General features: G+C 37.6%; 1 protein-coding gene across 2 annotated transcripts in view; it reads left to right on the top strand.

Moving 5' to 3' along the window:
- The window catches only part of cdh6 (cadherin 6), a 60,287-nt gene that overhangs the window by 18,201 nt on the left and 29,390 nt on the right, over positions 1-12,696 (top strand). The window contains exon 1 of one of the 2 annotated variants that reach the window (XM_065276408.1): positions 7,353-7,501. The exons of the other annotated variant lie outside the window; for it this stretch is intronic. The gene's annotated coding sequence lies outside the window, so the exon portion shown is untranslated. Of the gene's footprint in view, positions 1-7,352; positions 7,502-12,696 lie in introns of those variants that run through there. 2 annotated transcript variants of the gene reach the window in all.

Genomic DNA, 12,696 nt, shown 5'->3' with positions numbered 1-12,696 from the left:
TAACTAAAGAACATCATAAAGGTTTAAACAACATGGAATTGATTCTGAATGTAATATTTGTTTAACTCTTTTCCAGTATTTTCAGCTAGCAGTTAATACTAATGATTCTGCCCACACCCTGATTTTGTTGTTGTTGTTGCCAAAAATGACTGCTAAAAGTTGAACATTTCATGGTCATGTTTTTGGTCGTTCAGAAAAGTTACTTTTTAACCACATTTCAAACAGCAGACAGATGTAGCTAGGATACATTTAGATAGGAAATGTAGCCCCCCGTGGCTCTAACCATGTATCATCTATCTTATCGCATTTTAGTGCCCCATTGTTCAGTCATCAACTGAAGATAAGTGAAACAATGCTAATCACCTGTCAGAGAACAAAAGTGTACAGGCATCAGTACTCCACAACTGATAATAGTGGACATCAGACACAGCCTGTCTCCCTCCATCCATATCTACACATGCAGGTGGAGGGAGACAAGAGAATCTTTCTGTCTTTCCTAAACCACATTACAGCAGATTAATCAGCCTGTCTCGTCCTGGTAAACAGAAACTTTCTATTTTAAGGTGAAAAGGAGAGCATCAACACTTGTCACCAGAGTAAAGTCCAATGATAAAATGTGTGCCCTTGTGTATGTGCAGCATGATTAGTGTAAGGGTCTAAGAAAACTTGTAATCCCATTAAATCCCAGTCCTAAATCCTAACGAACGTGCATAGGGGTTCAAATATGAACTGAGTAGAAAGAAAGCATTGTTTTGTTACATAAAAGCCTCTTAAAGATATTTGCATTTTTAAGTATAAAACTCTTATGCGACTTGACTTTATATCGCCAACCTCATATGACAACCCAAAGGAGAAACTTCTGATTGTTTAATTTTTTAACCCCATCACCTCTCAAACTTTGTTTAAAGTGGAGGGGGTTTGGCACATGAGAGGGATTGGCAACCCTGTTGATTCTCAGCAACAGGTGCTAATAGTGCTCACTCTTTCAAGTACAATTCAACCTCTGTAATAAAACACCATCCTAAAGTGAATACTCATAAGTAGGCAACAAATATAATCCAATATGATCTCTCATAGAACACGTTCCACATAAGTAACATTGACAGATATAGTACATTTCGGTGTACCCAACTGTGTTGGGTGGTTGACAGTGGCGGCAAGTAAGTGTTCGGTGTGTGTTGCTCGGGTTTTTAAAACGTGTTTGTTGCATCATGTGAACCATGTGCATCACGTGTTTTGTCAAAATAAGTGCCTGCTGCACACGCGTCAAAACCGTTTATGATAAAAGAGACGTTCACGTTCACAAAATACGCATGAGATTATGTGAGTATCTGGCACACGCGAGCGTCTCTTTTGTCATAAACCCTTTAGACGCGTCTGCAGCAGGCACTTATTTTGACAAGACACGTGATGCACATAGGATTACTGGATGCGCAGAACACATATTTTGAAATTACCAACCACACACATGACGGGCTACATACATGTTGTGACGAACTTTGCATCGAGCGCCCTCGAAAAAAGTCACCGGCCACCAGGGTTGACTAAAGATATCTGCTATGATCTTTTGATTTGGTTTTAAGTGATCTCTTGAGGATTAAATGGATAGTTTTGCCAAAAATGAAAACTCTGTTTACTCTTTTCTTTATAATGAAAGTAAATGACATCTCATATATGTTTCTTGTAGGTCATCTGGGTTGAGCAGCACATTGGTAAGTAATGGTATGGAATAAACAGCAAGAGTTGTTTTTATATGGAACTTAAAGTCCATATGTCCAGGTTTATGATAAACGTGGACCTTGAAGTACGTTGAGGGAACAAAGTGTGACTCTAAATACTAAAACACTCCGGCATCTCTCTGCCTGTCCTTCAGTGATGCAGTGTGTGCCAAATACAACTGCTTTACATTCCGGGAAAGGAAGTAAATTAATTAAAATTAGTGTGGAGCATTTTCATTATGTTAATGCTACTGTTCCTTTTAAGAGCTTTCATACAGCTAACATTCAGCTGATGCCCATCTTTGTGGGTCTGAAATGTGTTTTAAATATGAGAAATGTTCAACAAATTGCACAGGGCAGTATGGTTGGTTTCTATAGCTTCACGGCTGCAGGTCTAGTGGGAGGCAGTTTGTTGAAGTGCTGTGGCGAAAGAATTGCGGGGTCGAGTGCTCTCTCCAACCAAAGGTTGCACCAAAGTTAATTACCGTAGACTGAAGTTATTTTGTGCTCCCTGTGGGACTTTCTCAGTTGGAAAATAAAGCAGTAACTCACCAATTCATGCCATTTCCTGTAGCCTTCTACCTTTTTTTAAAGGAACAACCTGAAATGAAAGACTATTGATTTTCTTCATTTCCTATTTTTTATTGTAACCCTGTCATTTTATTTTACCTGAAAAGTATTTTTTGTCTAATCCTCTCATTATTTTCCTCTCTATCAAGACAAAGGCTCTGTTGGTTATCATCCCTTGGTTCTTTTATATTCTAGGCTTGGTCCCTGCCACTTAGACAAGGCAGATTGTGGGACACTTCAAAAAAAGAGGATTACACTCCACGGCTTTGTAAACCGTCAACACCTGAAAGGATCTTTTAACGGGCCGTACTCTTGCTAAAGATTTTCTCATTTTTGCCTTGTTAATTTGAAGATGGATTTAAGCATACCTCTTGGATTAATCGACTGAACAGCCTTTAAAGCTTTAAAAATGGCAAGTGCTTAAGGGTAGTCTTCAGACAGCCGGAACCGCACAAGTGTGAAAAGTGATTTTCCTGAGGGACGGGACAGAAATATCCTGATTTGCATTTAGAAAATGCATCAACTTTATGAAATGTTTAGCAACTGTGAAGCAGCGCTTGTGTTGATGTCACACCACAATTTGGCTTTTAATTGGACCGGGGGCTTAAGCAGGGCATTACATCTTTCCTTCCTCTTGAAACTGTCACTCTGTAATCCCTTGGCAAAGAGAAACGCAGCTAGATTAGTGGCCCAACCTCAGATTTTGGAGTGGATCATCAGAGGACCCACAAAGAGACCTTCTTTAATGCAGCAAATGTGCTGAGCGTGCATTGCTTTCTATTTGTTTATGTGAAATATTCTGAATGTATTTCATAGCGATGTGTTAGTTGTTAAGGACGGGGCTGTGAAATGTGTTGATGATGAGAACACAACACACTTAGGGATTTAATAACAGTGAACAGGCTCTGTCCATCTGGGCCAACGAGGGGGGCGGATTAATCCCTAGCTCTGTGCACTGCGAGGGATATTAAGAATGGACATTTTGGAAATGGACTGGTTTAAACACAATGAAATCTGCAACAATTTATGATTATATATATATAATTCACATAAAAAACAGCTAATTTCTACCAATTAACGGTTGATTTGAATGCCTTCTGCCCTTGAAATAGAAATTTCTTCAACCCACACAAGGTTTCTATTCAGAATATAAACATGATTAGATTAGTTCAAAAATCTAATTCAAAACGCTAAAATAATTGTTGGTTAATTTTCTTTTCAAAAGCTTTTAACACTTGTCAGCATGGTGCCAGCCTTTAAACACCTGCATCACTGCAAGACAGTAAAGAGTAATTGCTACTACTCGCAAATTTACTACATTTTAAATTATCATAAAATTAGTGCACCTGACATCACTAATAGTAACATAATTTTGCAATTGTTATTTTAACTAAAAGCTAAGCATACAGTTCTGTGATGGTTTATGTCACACAATTTTATTTTGTATGCATATTTGTGTTTGTGTGAGTTATTTTTTTTCCGATCTTAAAAACCGCACATGCACACATTTTAAAAGTCCTTCTTGGAGGCTAGTGTTTGTCTCTTTTGCTCTTGTTTCCCCGTGACAGTAGTCCTATAAATGCAACATGACAAACTCTATTGAGTAGCACGTCTAATAAATTTCTCCCCCTGCTGTAGTGATGTTGCCCTGGGTCTTGGGATCTGCTCTCTTGCTGAGGGTGGAAATCACATTCCAGCGGTGGAGACGGGTCGACCCCTGCGATTTTCCATGCTCAGCATGAGCACCCGGGACTGCTCTCTTAGGCCGCGATGACTAACATTCGGATCCTTAGGGAATAGATACTTTACTACTCATCTCTAAACGCACCAGCCTTACGAGACATGCAAATAAGATGCTCTTGAAGTTTTCACATTCATTAAAGAAATTCTGACATTTGCATTTGGAAATATGGAGCTGCGAATACTCATACGTGACAGGAAGTCATAACCCTAATTATCTGTGTTATACAAACTGCTGTTTTTTTCCATGCGCACATTTTACTTTAAAATGGCATTGCATGACATATCTGGGCTGCTTATTATTTTACATTGCGCCCATTGCTCCTTGACTCTGTCTTGGGTGGTATAAGGTATAAGCCTGAGCCAATATGCTGTTACTGATTTAAAGCGGATTATCGTTTGCTGTCCTATAAGCCCTTAGTGAAATCCTTTAAAATATTCATATTGGCAGACATGGATTAGAATAGAAAACAACAGACTTTTTTCTTATACCACTTAGGGTTTTTTTATCTTCTAAACACACCGGTTTGGATGAAACTCACCTTCTGGTTTTATACTGTAGTATTAAAGCAATTTTCATACTTTGTATATGACGGAGAGTATGTGTCTACACTAAGGCATGCTAGATTAGATAGAGCTTAATACAAGATAAACATAAACATCTGCTGAGTGATTGGCTGTTAACATAAAGCATATGTTCTGCTGTCTGCCACTCCTTCATCACCACATTTATACTCATCTTCGAATTACCGCAGAACTCTGCAATAGCCTGAGACCAAAAAGAGGAGAAATGAGAATTTTTAGTATCATTATTATATCATCTATAAAACATTGACTGTCTTGCAATTACGTTCATGCCTCACACCAAATTTCTTTCACTTGAATGCATGTTCAGATGTCTCACTATGTGATTGTGATTCTTTATGCATGGTTACATTAACATGGTTATATTTCTTATCTTCTTCCATTTCAAGGTTTTTATGCTCATTTTTGAACAGTTTTGGCACATACTGTACAGGCGTAGATTTATTCACGCTGACTTGAGCAAGTCTTTCTGCTTTGTCAGCGGTCTAGTGCAATGCGCATCAGCCATGTCAAAGAATACATTTAGGTCATGACAGGATTTCATCATTTACAATTCAGCTGGAGTGTGTAAACGCCTGCCGTTTTAAGTGTTAAGTGTTATGCCTGTGAGGGCACATGTCACTTTCTTGGTGAAAATGATCTTCTCCTGTGAAGTCATCTCAGTTTGATTTGAATCACTCTTTTGAAAAACATTTATAAAGTGAAATTTTTGTGAGTCTTCTAAGTAAAGCAATAGGCATTCACCCTTAAAACGATCTCACATCATTCACGACTGCTCGTAAATGCTGAGTTCTAAATCAACCCAAATTCTGAACCCCCACTAAACACCTCACTAATGAGGCATCATCAGGCCTATAGGTATTTTCATTGTTTTGCTGGCTTATTGGGGTGAACAGGAAGGGGGGTTTCTTTGTTAAAGTGTGACTAGGTTTCACAGGGTGCCTGAGTGATGAGTGAGCATGGTATGCAGGTTGTGATATTAGCCTTCAACCTTTATCCATCAGCTAACTATTTTATTATCACTACAAACCTATGGGTTCAAGCAAGGGTTAATACATTTGGTTAGCTGTATATAATGAAAAGGTTAAATGCAAGATATATACTTCAACCTGTTAACTTATTTATTGAATATATAACGAAAATAAACACCGGGGTTGGTGGAAGATTTAACACGGGAGTAAGCAAAGCAGTTGCTTTTATCACTGTTATGATTGACAGGGCTAGATGAATCTTTGAGAGGAGCTCTACTCAATGCAAAAAAGCAGAGCGTAGTCATAATAAAATATGAAAATGAAATCAAAAAATGCTGCTGGTGTAGGCGACCTGACACCTTCCCCTGGTCAATTTTTCTTTATGATGGAAACAGTTGCACAGGTGTTTCTTTTACCAGAAATAACGCATCAATAATTCTCCCATCCCTTGTCAGGAAAAGCTCACATTTGTGAGAGCAGAATACGAAAGACAGCAATAGTAAAACTTAATGAGTCACAGTCAGACACTATCACTGTGCCTCAATTTGCATATAATTAATAACCTTTTATGAACTCTGTACACTACATTCCCCAGGCCCACGACAATGGGATGGAGGTAAAGGTTAGGATCATGTTTTCATCTGTTTTATTAGAATTGTTTGTTGTGTGCTTTTGGCATCTGAGAGCATTTGGACCCAGACCAGGAAGAACAAGTGACTGATTTCAGATAGAGCTTCCTAATATTAAAAGGGGGAGGGGCTTAAGATTCTAGAGAATATTTTATTGGACAGAAAATCTAATGAGAGGTTGAAGTGTTGAATTACATCATAAAGAATCTAGATTTTATGATTCTGTAAGTTTTGAATGATAATATTCCCCAAAGGCATATTTTGTCAGTGTTTTAAAGCACACTACATGTAGCTAGAAAACCTTAACATGCCATACTAAACGCAAAAAAAAAAAATTTGTTTGACGTGAATATTTAGTTTTTATGGGGACTTTCACAAGCAGATTACCCACATCTCATTACAAACGGGAGGAATAAGTGATTTTTTTACCGAATATATTAATTAAATCATATAGTAAACATGGAGTTTGATTCTTATGTGTGTGATTATCACAGTCGTCTGTCTGGTCCATTGGTTCTCAAACCTTTTTGGCGTGCGTCCCCCCTCCCTATAATAACATATAACGTTACAAAACGTTTTTGAAAATGTGAATGAAATAAAACATACATTAATTGTACAATGTATTGCTTTTGGTTAGTAGCCAGAATAATGTTAAATGTTAAATTGATGTATTTTATAAAATGTAATTAACTGGGGCTCCCCTGGCACCATCTCAGGGCATCCAGTTTGAGAACTACTGGTCTAGTAAACAACGGTCACTTTCAATATCCAATAGTACAGTATTATGTACAGCTATATGTCCAAGTGCATACTTTCCCTAAACAAAACAGTTAAAAGACAAAGTATACGTGGGGCGCAACATATATGCCAAATCAGGGACTTTGCCTAAAAAGTTAAAATATTTTTCTGAGGAATTAAAGATCTACGCTTTTTCTTTATCTGCAGCTAAAGAGCGAAAGTCGAGAGTTAATAGGAGTGACCCAAATCTCCGAACAGGCACGACGATGTCATAAATATGTTTAATTTTTAAACTACTTTGGTAATGTTGATGATCCCACTTTGTCACTGAGCTCGTGCTGCGAGTGACAGCCAATCAGCGCCACTGTCCCCTTCAGTGAGCGAGAGCGCGCTCTGATGCTGCGCGCAGGGGAGGAGAGAGAGAGAGAGAGAAAGAAAGAGAGACGGAGCTGAGGAGAGTGAGAGACAGGCAGACTATAGTACAGTGTCTTCACAGCGCTCAGAGGATACGCATCCAAAGCAGGACTAACCTCTACTCACCAGCACTGAGGTAAGTTAGGTGAACTTGACTAGCTTTGCGTTTAAATGTGCAGATGAGCTTTGAATACGTGCGCGTGATTTGACCCGTGCAGTTGCAGGGTGACTTTCGAGGATGCGCGCGGATTGATGTTGATGTCAGAATTGGCCCGGGCACTTTCTCAAACTACCAGGCAACATATAAACGGTGATTATAATAGCAAAGCGATATGAACAAGGGATGTTTTGTTGTTTTAAAGGAGTGTTGGCACTGTTTTTAAAGAGCGCTTTAGTTTAATAAAGCTCGTTATGATAAACCAAACAGACAGGCCTGTAGTACTCGTATTGATGTTTTGGTACTTTTTTTATTATATATTTATTTTTTATGTGGCGAGATAGTGTAAAATATTTGTTTGTACAAAGTTTTCACTGACGTTAGTGTAGTTGTCTATAAACTGCCATGTGTTTAGGTACGTATAACGTTATACCAACAAAAAATATATATTTCATTGACGTTAGGCCCATTGTAAACTGTACGTTAGCATATTATCGTAATTAGTACATTTGTTTAATATGTATTATTCTGTAGTGTAAACTATAGTGAATTAATAAATTGCGGTAAGTAGCCTACTAGTATTTTTTAATAATAACTATGGTGAGGATTAATAACACTTTAATATGCTATCTAAGAAATTTGCCATAGTTTACTACAGAAATGCTTAAGAATGCTACTTTTTTTTCGCGTGGGTAGTTTTTCCATTTTAAGATGTGGAATCTTGAAAGTCCTTGAGAGGTATAACATTGAATAGTTGTGTTTTTCAGCATGTACAAAAGCATCTGTTTTTCTTTACCAGAAATTACTTGAACTATATTTCTTTAGAGGTTACATGCTTTGTTAAACCCTGTTGCTGTATTTACTATTGACACAATTTTTGGTAAACAAAGAAATCATAAGAGATGCATGTACACAGTTGTGAACAGGTTGTGGCTCTGTGTGGGAGATGTTGTTTCTGGCACCTGCAGAATTATGGATGCATTCATTAAAGTGCTGTGTGTCTGATTAAGAGAAAATACTACATTGCACTGTTGTTGTGGTTATAGTAAGATTTAATTATGATATTAAATAAGCATATTGGTACCATAATGTTTGATTTTCAAGTCTCTGCAGTAATGCAGTTTCAAATCCTGATAATTGCTGGATTTGGCAGACTCTAATATATCTCAATCTGGCAAATATTGGTTGTAAGGTTCAAATGGTTTTCTTCTTGTGCATTGGTTAGATTGTAGGCCAAATGTTACATAAACCTGTTGGATTTTGATGTGTTAATGATAACATTTAGGGATGAGGATTTTTTGTTGCTTTTATTATGTTAGAGTATATAATTTACACTTGGCCAGTAGTTTCTGGATCCGAAATTCTGGAAAATTCTTTGATTGTGCTTATATGTGTGTATATACTGTATACAGTCAATAGTCATTTCTTCAAGATGTTTATAGAAACATATAAAACATAGAAGTATTTTATCTACCTATGAGAATGTTGAGAATACATGTATACATGTAACCTATTAAACAAAGTGATGTGCTACCAGCCCAGTCTCACGAAATTTCGTTATATAGTCACATTTTTTTTTATTCTTTTTTTTGTGATATTATCATGAATTCCTGTTTTCGTGTGATTATCACGTATTGGTTACTCAACTGTTTTGTCCTATTTTCTTACCATTGTTGCTTCGGTTTAGGGTTAGATTTAAGCGAAATTTAATAAAATTAATCAGAAAAAATAGTTTAAACCAATGTATAAAGTGACATTCTAATGCAAGCACCAAATCGGAAATTCGTGATAATATCACGAAAAAAGAAGCAAAAAAATACGTGACTATATCACGAAACTTTGTGAGACTGGGTAGCCAGCTACACACTAAAGTCCACATAGTTAGGCAATATGACCTTTGACTTACTGAAATTCTCTCAAACAAGCCACCCCACATTTGGATTGAGAATAAAGTGCCTAATTGATTGTGAAATGCATTTTGTTGCTTTATAATAACTGAACGTTTATCTGACTTTATTATCCGTAAATGTATTCAGAAACATTATCAGTAAAACAAACAGATTTAAATGTGTTCTTTTAAGGAAAACAATACCCTCTTTCCAATCATAAGTTTCACACTTTGGCAGTGTTTAATAGTTTAAGGGTCTTGCTTGTATGCAAATGTTTTAGTTGGCTTTGTATGATAATTAGATCAGAGCTATCTGTCACCTGACAGATGACAATGGCCCACAGTTTGCTGTGTTTGCTCACAGGAGATGAAGCAGGATAACATTGATTAGCACACGCATGTGATTAATTTCACCCAAGAGTGATTTATGAACCTCAGTTGTGCTTTTACACCAATTATGGAAAACCTCATAAATAAATCACAAAAATGAAGCCCTTTTCAGATGGCGACAACTGAATTTCAAAAAAGCACACAAAAGCGAAGTCAGGGTTTAATTTTTTACTACGAGCCTCTGAAGCTAAATTGTTAGGGGCATATCTTACTACAAATTAGCCTGCAATGCAATTATTCAAAATTTTCCTCCAAATAACTCTATATACATATATCATTATGCACAATTAATCAAGCTTTCACAATAGGAAGTTATAAACCAAAGATTCAACCCCCTTGACTAAATCGAAGCATAAGATAGCCCAAAAGACTCAATTTACAACAAAAGGTACAACATATCAGCAAGATAGATAAAGATTCCCTATGCTGACCTTAAAGGTCAGAAGCTAGTAAATGCAATCATTAGATAGATTATAATTGATTTATTGCTGGTTAAATAATGACATTATTGTATTAAACAAAATAAATTGGCTCGCGATCTACTCATCTTCTTAACATAAAATAACAACTAGATTTTTTTATTTATTTCCAGGTTGCATATGCGCAAGCATTTGTAAAAAAAAATGCTCATGCTGTCTCAAAAACTGGTCGCAGTCTGGAGGCCTGAATTTGTTGTTCTAATGTTAAGAACACTTTAAGAAATCAATAGCACTGTGTTTATCTCCACCTGCTGTAGTTGAATACAATGTGATGGATTTTCTTTACCATTTCTTTGCCTGCTATCACTTTTCAATTTCCTAGTTAGTTAGTGCTTTGTCCTTGTTTACTAATTTGCAAGGTTGGGGGTTGTATATTAAGTAAATCTTTAAATGGACTCACAAAGGAAATATGTTCTCCTCAGCTTCTGCCTGTGATAATAAGTTGATACCGAACACAGGGCTGTTGTTATTTTCTTTCATCCGCATCGTCCCTATCGGAAATAGCCTTGATGTATGAAAGCTCGGGGAGTCCTCCATAGCATACTCCTCACATCAGTCAGTGCAGAAGATGACAGGGCTGATCACAGAGAGTGTGGGAGAGAATTTGGAGGAAAAAATAGCCTTGATGATGAAAAACAAACTTGAAACGGAATTGAAAATTCACAATGAATATTTCCGCCATTCAGTCTGGTGCTTTGGAATAAATAAGGATTGCTCTTTTTGTGCGGCGCACAGTGTGAAATGAGACTGTTGATGACATCATGTTAAAGATGCCGTGGCTGCATTTGTGTTCAGCAAGATCACATGACTGCTTCACATGTGACCCGTGACTTCAGCTTTCAATCACAGTAACCCCAGCAATTTAGGGAAACTTCAGTTAAAGTCTGAACTATTCAGCAGCGTACAGTTAATCAAAAGGTGGGGCAGCGTTTAAATCAATCAATCAAACAGGTTAATGTTGAGAGCTATGCTTTCACAAAGCACCATTATTATTAACCTGTTGGCCTCTGACTGAAGACCTTTAATCAAAATTCCCCTTCAAAGTTCTTTATGCACGTTTGAAGTCATGTCTAAAGTGAATTGCGAATGAGTAACTTACTGTAGCTCAGGTCTTACTGGTACATGCCGAACCTGCATTCTCCACCCATGTATGCATGGAATCAATTTTTATAGTCATATGTAAGCCATCTTAAACCGTCTCCAGATGTCCACTATGTTACGCAAAGGAGAAACAAGTATGATTTCGATTAAAATTTGCATGTGGCTAGTTTTGTGGTGGTTGGTATTTGGTGGCTGAACACCACTGTCCACTGTTGAGTTATGTATCTCCTTTATTTTGTAAAAGAGTCCAACTTTGCATAACTAAGGTAGGTTTACTTGATTGGTCCACAAATTGACCCAAAATTTTTTCGATTATCAAAATGACCCTAAAAATTGGTGCTAAATATGCTTGTAATCATAGGAGAACTATTTTTAGTGCTATAGAGCACCCGTGAATAACCATATGGGGTGATATAGCACCACTTATGGTTCTACAGAGCCCAATATGGTTCTACACAGGTGCTTTGTACTGTATGTGCTGTATGGCACTTATGGTGCTTTTCCATTGCATAGTACCCCACGGTTTGGTTTAGTTTGGGTCGGGTCAGCTTACTTTTGGGAGCTTTTCCATTGGGTGCAGTACGTGGTACCCGATACTTTTTCGTACCACCTCGGTTGGGGTTCCAAGTGACCCGAGCTGATACCAAATGTGACGCGAAAACACTGTAGATCACTGATTGGTCAATTGTCACTAAGCGTCATCGCTATAATGTAAATATTAGCTTTACCTTTAGTGCTAGCTTGCGCTGTCTCAAGGAAAAATGTTGTCATCTGTGCTGTGCTGTAAGTTCCCAAACTCCCTTTTAGCGATCCATAGGTTGAGAATCAGGGACACCATAACAGGTTTTTCCAAACTTGCAGTTTGTGGTGGAACATTCACCACGAGCACGTCAGTATTATATGCTTAAATGCAACTTCAATGAGGCTCAGCGGAGCGCCGCCGACTGACGCCACGGGTGTTTAAACCAAAACTGTCAAGAGAGATAGAGGTAACCTTAGTGATAAACGCAATGTGCAAACATCTATTTGTGGTGGCCAATTTTAATTTTGTGGCGGACTGATAAATAAATAAATGTATGGGAATGTACAAGGACGCTCTCACTTGTATGATGTCACAGCAGTATGCAGCGCAAATGTAACGATACGCCTATAATCACGCTCACTGGGAAGTGATACCAAACTCGATGGAAAAGCTAACCACGCCAAAGTGAGGTGAGCTGACCTGACCCAAACTAAACTAAACCGTGGGGTACTATGCAATGAAAAAGCGCCATTATAATGGTTCCCCTATGATTAGGAGCCAGTGAACCACTTGT

The sequence above is a fragment of the Paramisgurnus dabryanus genome, chromosome 6, assembly GCF_030506205.2.
Source record: "Paramisgurnus dabryanus chromosome 6, PD_genome_1.1, whole genome shotgun sequence".
NCBI classification, from domain to species: Eukaryota; Metazoa; Chordata; class Actinopteri; order Cypriniformes; family Cobitidae; genus Paramisgurnus; species Paramisgurnus dabryanus.
This window is presented reverse-complemented; position numbering and strand designations above follow the sequence as displayed.